This window comes from Ranitomeya variabilis, chromosome 6 (genome assembly GCF_051348905.1).
Source record: "Ranitomeya variabilis isolate aRanVar5 chromosome 6, aRanVar5.hap1, whole genome shotgun sequence".
In the NCBI taxonomy this organism is placed as follows: domain Eukaryota; kingdom Metazoa; phylum Chordata; class Amphibia; order Anura; family Dendrobatidae; genus Ranitomeya; species Ranitomeya variabilis.
This window is the reverse complement of record NC_135237.1, coordinates 53,193,496-53,201,475: the sequence shown is the minus strand read 5'-3', so window position 1 is coordinate 53,201,475 and position 7,980 is coordinate 53,193,496. Positions and strand designations below refer to the sequence as shown.

The 7,980-nt window shown below is 41.2% G+C and overlaps 1 long non-coding RNA gene across 1 annotated transcript; it reads right to left on the bottom strand.

The window, feature by feature from the left end:
* Positions 1-554: 554 nt before the first annotated feature.
* LOC143783416 (uncharacterized) lies at positions 555-5,189 on the bottom strand. Its single transcript, XR_013217154.1, has 3 exons — positions 5,141-5,189; positions 2,429-2,601; positions 555-781 (listed from the first exon to the last, which is right to left on the bottom strand). It is a non-coding gene; the product is annotated as an uncharacterized LOC143783416 (long non-coding RNA).
* Positions 5,190-7,980: the final 2,791 nt, after the last annotated feature.

Sequence of the window (7,980 nt, the reverse complement as noted above, 5' to 3'; positions counted from 1 at the left end):
ACGGGAAGGGGTGAATATTAATTTCACATTTACATATGCTTAGCTAGCCAGAGCGGATGTAAATGCAAAATCCTCGGACTGGCCGTCTGCTCTCCTGACCTGAGAGTGATAGCATGTATTTCTATGTAGCTGTCACTCTCAGGTCAGGAGAGCAGACAGCCAGTCCGAGGATGACGAATCTGACAGAATTAGTGACAAAGGCACTGAGGGGTGGACAAGATTATGGGTGGGGAAACAGTGAATATTCATTTGGCATTAACATACTGTATATCTCACTTGCCAGCGAGACAGAATAAATTTTTCCAGGGGCTTACAGCTACACAGCTGGGCCATCTATATCTATAAAAGTTACATATCCTGAAAGGGTTGCCCAAGCCCTATTTCAGGATACTATTAGTAGGGAACACAAAAATCACCTGATAGATTCCCTTTAAGTAAAAATGATTTTAAGTCTGCCACTTAGGATGGAGATGACCTGCCCTCGCCTATTGGGAAAAAATTTCTGTGTAGCCGCTGTTCCCACCTACCATCTTGCATGCAGCCTTTTCCTTTGAAGTCAACAGGAGGCACAGAAATAGCCGGACAACCTGCTTATAATAAACCTTTCGATTCCAATGATGAGAGCACACATCTAGGAGTTGTGCCGTAATGCTCGTCTCCTCTTCTCCATCATCACCAGCAGAGCAGGGGTAACCCCTCCAGTACTTACTCAATAGGTGAGGGTCCTGTGCGTCCGGCAGATATCCAGCCGTATGATCCAGTGACATGTGATGGACCCCGACTACCAAACAAAATGAATCAGACTGAAGCACACAAAATAAATACACGAAGTACTGCAATTAGGTGTCAAACGTTCTCAAATTTATTTAAATTTACATGACACCAAAAATAGCACAACCCCCGACTTACGAAGAGTCACCCCCAGCACTCAGGAGAGGAAAAAACCCTGTGGAGGAAACCTCTAGGGAACCATGGCTGGAGGATCGCCCTCCCCTTGGGCTTAGAGAGTTAGTGTCGATATAACAGATTGAACGGCAGAATTTTACAATTTGTACATTTTAGCAGATTTACAGAGACATAATGACATAACAAATATAGACTATAAATGTGATAAACCAGATGTGAGGGAGATCTGGCTGCGATATCTGTCACCACATTGACCCAATTTGGTTGATCTGATGCCAAGGTGGATCTACCATCTCTCACTTACAGATCCACATCCAAGTCTCGGGAAGTTAGACACTCGGTACAGGGGTTGTTCATTATGGATGACCCCTAATAAGATAAATACCCCCTCCCCCATCCTTGCCCTCCCAACACAGCACCCATGGAAGTCATAGGTCTGTCCATGTTCACCCAAAAGAGAGCGGCTCTATGTAGAAAGGTATCCTCTACCGGGGACCCCTCTCTATCACCTTCATATACTCTGAGAGTGTCTAGAGCAAACAACCCTTTTCCCTGCTAGAACCTCCAAATTACCCCAAGGTTGGCACATTATGTGGGGTGGTCAAGCTCAACGTCCTCAGGCGCATCAGTAATGGAATCTTCTTTATGACATGTGTTTGCAACCTCATAACAGTTGTCATACTACAGGGGCCTATTACTGATGCAGGGCGCAAGTATTAACCCTTTCACTACTGGCAAGTCACTTTACTGTAGAGGAAACTAAACTGTACTTGTTACCAATCAATTAAAAGAAAATGTGAGTCATCTGTGATTTAAAAAAAGAAACTAAAGAAACTTCTATAGATTATTTTGACTGTAATTATCATCATTTTACAGTTTACGTGACTGCAACTGATGTCTTCAAATCAGAATTATGGGCTGTAGGTATGGATCTCTTATAATCATAATGTTTTTTAATGGTTTTCTAATGTGTATGTAGAAAAATATTGTCTGTCCGTGATTTTGTTTTTATAAGCCATCCAAAAAAATTAAAAGACAAGTTGGCAACCCTGCTGCCATGTAGTCCTCCATATTCATGAGCCCTGTATAACATCCAGCCAATGTCATTAAAGACTATATTCAGTGTAAAGAAGAACAAGGAGCCCCAGAAGTGATGATACAGCCCCGCAGAGCCTTGATCTCAACATCATCCAGTCTGTGTCGGATTACATGAAGAGACAGAAGGATCTGCGCAAGTGAGATCTCCACAGAACATTTGTGGTTCTCCAAGATGTTTGGCAAAAACTTCCATCCTGAGTTCCTGCCAAAATTGTTTGCAAGTACAAATGATGAAGGCAAAGGGTGATCACACCAATGTTTGATTTAGTTTAGATTTCTCTTTTGTTCACATATTTAGTAATTTTTTCATTAATAATAATAAACTGTTGACACTTTTATTTTTTAAATTAAAGCATTCTTACTTTACAGCATTTCTCAACACCTGCCTAAAACATGTGTAAAGTGTTGTATGTTAGTGGCTTACTTTTAGTTAATAAAATTGCACTAAGTTTCAGTCTGCAATCTTCATTGATTCATTGATTTTTCAGATCCCCCTGATATGCAGTTTGCAGCCTGATCCAAGGTTCAGTTTTTTCTCTTGTGGGAGTGTTTCTCCCAGTTACAGTGAAGAAAATAAGTATTTGATAGTTTTCCCACCTACAAAAAATGGAGAGACCTGTAATTGTTATCGTAGATACACTTCAACTGTGAGAGACAGAATCTAAAATGGAAAAAAAACAGAAAATCACATTGTATGATTTTCACATAATTAAATTGCATTTTATTTCGTGAAATCTGTATTTGATCACCTACCAACCAGCAAGACTTCTGGCTTTCACAGACCTGCTCGTTTTTCTTTAAGAAGCCCTCCTACTCCGCACTCATTACCTGCATTAATTGCACCTGTTTGAACTCATTACCTGTATGAAAAACAGCTGTTCACACAATCAATCAATCAATCACATTCCAACCTTTCCACCATGGCCAAGACCAAAGAGCTGTCTTAGGACACCAAGGACAAAATTGTAGACCTGCACAAGGCTGAGATGGGCTACAGACAATTGGCAAGCAGCTTGGTGAGAAGGCAACAACTGTTGGCACAATTATTAGAAAATGGAAGAAACACAAGATGACTGTCAATCTTCCTCGGTCTGGGGCTCCATGACAGATCTCACCTTGTGGAGTAAGGATGATTCTGAGAAAGGTCAGAAATCAGGGCAGAACTACATAGGAGGACCTGGTCAGTGACCTGAAAAGAGCTGAATCCACATTCTCAAACATTACTGTTAGTAACACACTACGCCGTTATGCATTAAAATCCTGCAGGGCACGCAAGGTCCCCCTGCTCGCACCAGCACATGTCCAGGCCAGTTTGAAGTTCACCAGTGGCCATCTACATTATCCAGAGGAGGCATGGGAGATGGTTATGCGGTCAAGTGAAACCAAAATAGAACTTTTTGTTATCAACTTCACTCGCTATGTTTGGAAGAAGATGTAGGATAAGTACAACCCCAATAACACTGTCCCAACCATGAGGCATGGTGGAGGAAACATAATATTTTGGAGGTGCTTTTCTGCAAAGCGGACAGGATGTCAAAATATCAAATGCTTATTCCATGCAATGAAATGCAAATTAATTATGTCAAAATCATACAATGTGATTTTCTTTTTTTTTTTTTTTCGATTCTGTCTCTCACTTTTGAATTGTACCTACGATAAAAAAAAATACAGGCTTCTCCATTCTTTGTAGGTGAGAAAACTTGCAGTGTATCAAATACTTATTTTCCTCACTGTATATAGGCTGAATGTGTATGCAGTGTACTGCTGTCTTCATTGGCTATATATCAGCAGTGCTTCTATCTTCCACTTATTTATTCTTCATTTCTTTTCCTCCTTATCTACATCCTGTTTTCTCTGTGCTCCCTGAGACTGTAGATACTTTCTCCCCTCTCCTTGCTGTGATCTGTGTACAGTACTTTCCTCCTCTCTGCTGCTATCTATAACACTCAGAGAAGGGAAGGGGGACCACAGAGAGCTATCTGAACTGAACAGGAGCTCTCGTGGAGTTTCAACTCTTGCAAAACATTTAGCTAGAAAAAAAGATTTACGGTCACTCTGTAGCAGCAAATTGGTAGAACTTTTTTTTAATGAAGACTAGTTAGAAACTGTATAAAAAAATGTTGTTTAAAGATGAACATAGCCTTTAAACTAATGTAGGGAAGTAGGGTGGAGGAGAAGTTCATAATAGTTATTTTACTATATTAGAAGAAAATGACCTGTGAGCAGTCACTGAAGAATGAGCTCACATGAATTTGCTGTCAGATGAGCAAAACGTAATATTAAGAGTCTCTTGATTTTTTATTAATAGTGTATGGATCTAGTAATCAAAGAGATTTTCATAAAAAGAGAAAATATATGAAAATATGGAATGATGTCATTTTTAAAATAAAAAAAAATTAAGGGGGTTTCTGGGATTTTAAACGTTTATTTCCAAAATAGCAAGTTATCCCCTTATCTATAGTCCCAGTATTCAGACCCCCAGTGATCCTGAAAACAGGTCTCGGGAAGAGCACAGTCCTGGGGCTCGCTCACATCGGACGTGTGCTATGCAATGGCTTTTTGAGTGCAGTCTCTTTTTCGCGGACTCACAGAATGGAGAAGATGGAGAAATTTTGTTCTCCATCTTCTCCTCACAGTGTGATCCGATTCTTTCTTCTGAGAAAAATTGGATGTTACTAAGCTGACACTCGGATCCGAGTCTGATCAGAGCATCACTAGCATCATCAGCACAATTCTCTCGGAGGAGAAATATACACGTCATAAATGGAGCAGAGGGGCGTATGCCCTGTTCTTTGGATCACTGGAAGTCCCAGAGGTCGGACCCACAGCATCCAGTGTTTTTCTAGATATTAGTACCTTGGACACCAATCTGTAAAGCTGTAAGTAGAAACCTCAACTTCCCACTGGAATAATTCCCTATTAGATCTCCCATCTGGGTTACTAACCAGCCAGAAATTCCGGGACAGTCCGTAAAAATAGGGCACTTTTTTCTGATGACACATCCCCTTTGAGACCCTATTCTACATAGTGTTATAATAAAACATTGCCCCTTACACAATGTGCTTCCAGCTACGTTATACTTATATAAGGCTACATTCTGATTATCTCCACCGTCAGTATAAGGCCCGGTAATTACCCGCTGGAGTCGGCAGAGCTATTTACAGTCCGGCTTACATCTGCTTTAGCCACCGGAATTTATTACCATGAATCATAGCTTCCATTGTGATGTAAACCCGCACCCAACCATTCATATATGCAGCTGCAGGGACAAATGCTCGCAGACAGCCATACACTGCTTCTGCTCCAAGACTTCATACACCAGCACCATTAGCTAATAGCAGACGTGATGGCATCAAAATGGCTTTATAACTTCAGGAATGCTATTCATAAGGGTCACACGACCGTAATTTGTCTCATCCAAGAGAATGGGGCTGATTATGCCTATCACACTCTGATCAGACATGGATATATTGCCTACTTTTCGCTCTTGAAGAATCAAGTTTAATGTTATACGATGTAATGTGAACTGTGATATACAATGTGAATTGTGATATGTAATATGAATTGTGATGTGCGTGAAAGATGTTAATAATGTTGACAGTGTCAGTAGTTTGATAGTTGGGCTAGTAAGAGTTAATGTTTGGGACTAGCCCAGAATGAGAGGGGCTGAGATGAAGGGAAAGTGGCAATTTACTGTTAGGGAGTCAGCTAGGACCTGGAGTGCACAGAGAAAGGACATAAGGTCCATTGGAAGCAGAGCCAGATTCTGGCTTGTCCCTAAATGAAAGAAGACTGAAGGAAGAGATAGCGAGATCAGCAGCAGAAGTGACTAAGAGACTGATCAATCAGAGAAGGGTCCTGGAAGAGGACGCCTAGCAGAAAGGCCCAGAGTTTATAACTGTTGAAGGTCACAGGACTGAGTACGTGAGATTAATTGATTGTCGTAGGCAGGAGTTTCAGCTCCTCAGCACTAGAAAAGGTAAGGAGCGGCCATACTGGCACCCTGAGGGGAAAGAAGACGAGGAACCGCTATGCCCTAAAATATTACTTTTTAAAAAGGTCTTTACAAAACCACTGGCTATCCTCCAAATTGTATCTTATTGCTCTCTACATTAGGTCTAGCATCTAGCCAACAACAAAATGATATACCACATTAGAATAGACTTTGTCTGCCATTCTTTCATTATTCATGCAGCTCACTTTCAGAAAATATGATGCTTCAGAGATCACTTTATAGTTTGGCTTTAGTATCAGATCAATAGTTTTATAAGGGGACTAAAACTTATCTAAAAATATGTAGAAGCTACTTCACCCCTGCCGTACAGTATAATAGAAAAAAATGCAAAAAAAAAATACTTGGAAATAACTTGAAGAGTTCTAACCAACTTTTAAAGTTTTCACTTATCAAAAGTATAAGCGATAACTAGTGGATGTGTGTGTGTGTGTGTGTGTGTGTGTGTGTGTGTGTGTGTGTGTGTGTGTGTGTGTGGGGGGGGGGGTAATTGCTGGGATCCTACTACTCCCTAGAATGGGGGCTCTGGAGCGTTTTTTTGGAATCAAACCGTGACTGTACATGTGCATCACACCTCTCCATTCACTTTGTATGGGACTGCCGGAGATAGCGTAGCTCTGAACTCGAGTATCTTCAGCTGGCCCTTAGAGAATGATTGGAGTGTTAGTGCCTCTGCATAGGAAAGCAAAAGTGAAACGCGCATCGGGGCAGAGTGGGGCGATCCCATCACACACATCATAGGTAAGTTCAGCATGGCGTTTTAACTTTCACCTAACTTTTACCTGCATGGGTCCATTCATGGATACTGTTTGTGATAGCTACGTGTTCATCTATCCTTGACTTGCTTCATTTTGCATCATTTATGATATCGAGGTGACACACATTCATCTAATAATGTTGCTATTTATTATATTGCATTTGTTGATTATACCATGTATGTTGTTTGACATATGGTGCCCTACTGCTTATGTTCCCATGCGTGACATTACATATGGATGGTATCATGCAGCTGCAGTGCAGTACAGCGCAACCTCCACCAGGGGGAGCTTGGTAGAGAAGCGAGACTGCACTCACAGAGCAGCTGAACAAACGCCACCTAGTGGCGAGAGAGAGAGAGGTCAGGATAGCCAAGTCAGAACACAAGATAGCACTACAGTACAAAATGATTAGACAGAATGGATAGTCAGGACATAGCAAGGGATCAGTAAACCAGGACGGGCAAAATACGGTACAATAGGGACAAGCTGAAACAGAGTCAAAACGCCAAGCCAGGAGGTCAGTAACAGGGAGTCAAGCAGATCTACCGACAAACAAAGAGACACTGGGAAAGGGCAGGCAGGGGGAGATAACATACACAGGACAAGTCAGGGTTCACAACAGGACAAATCAAGAGCTTCCAGAGTCGGGTACACACGCCAAAGACAGAGCTATAGCTGACACCACCCTCAGGATACCTGGGAGCTAAATAGCAAACCTGAGCCCAAAATGAGGTGGAGCAAAGTTAACCCTAGACATGATCCATTCAGAGAATGAGCAGACAGGACTAAACTCCGGACTGGATCATGACAGAAGGATCCCCCCTTTCTTGTTCCTCCCGTAAGAGACTTCACTTGTAATTGTCATGTAATATATATATATATATATTTCAATAAAAAAATATGGCTTTTATTTTAATTGGTGGATTATGGTTACTCAATTTTTCGCTCCGTTTGCATGTCATATGACTAATCCATCCCCTCCCCCATATGTTTTTCATCTTACTCTTATGGGTGAATTTCACTATTTCTATAGGTCCTAACTACATTGATTTATAATGTTCTATTTGAATATCTGCTCAATAATAGGACATCCCCTCCACCCGATCTGCAAGTTATCACCTATTCTGGGGTCAGGTAGTTCTTTAAAGTTGGTGTGAAGACACAGAATTGTATCTTAATTAACCAGACAACTATTATTTTAGTAGA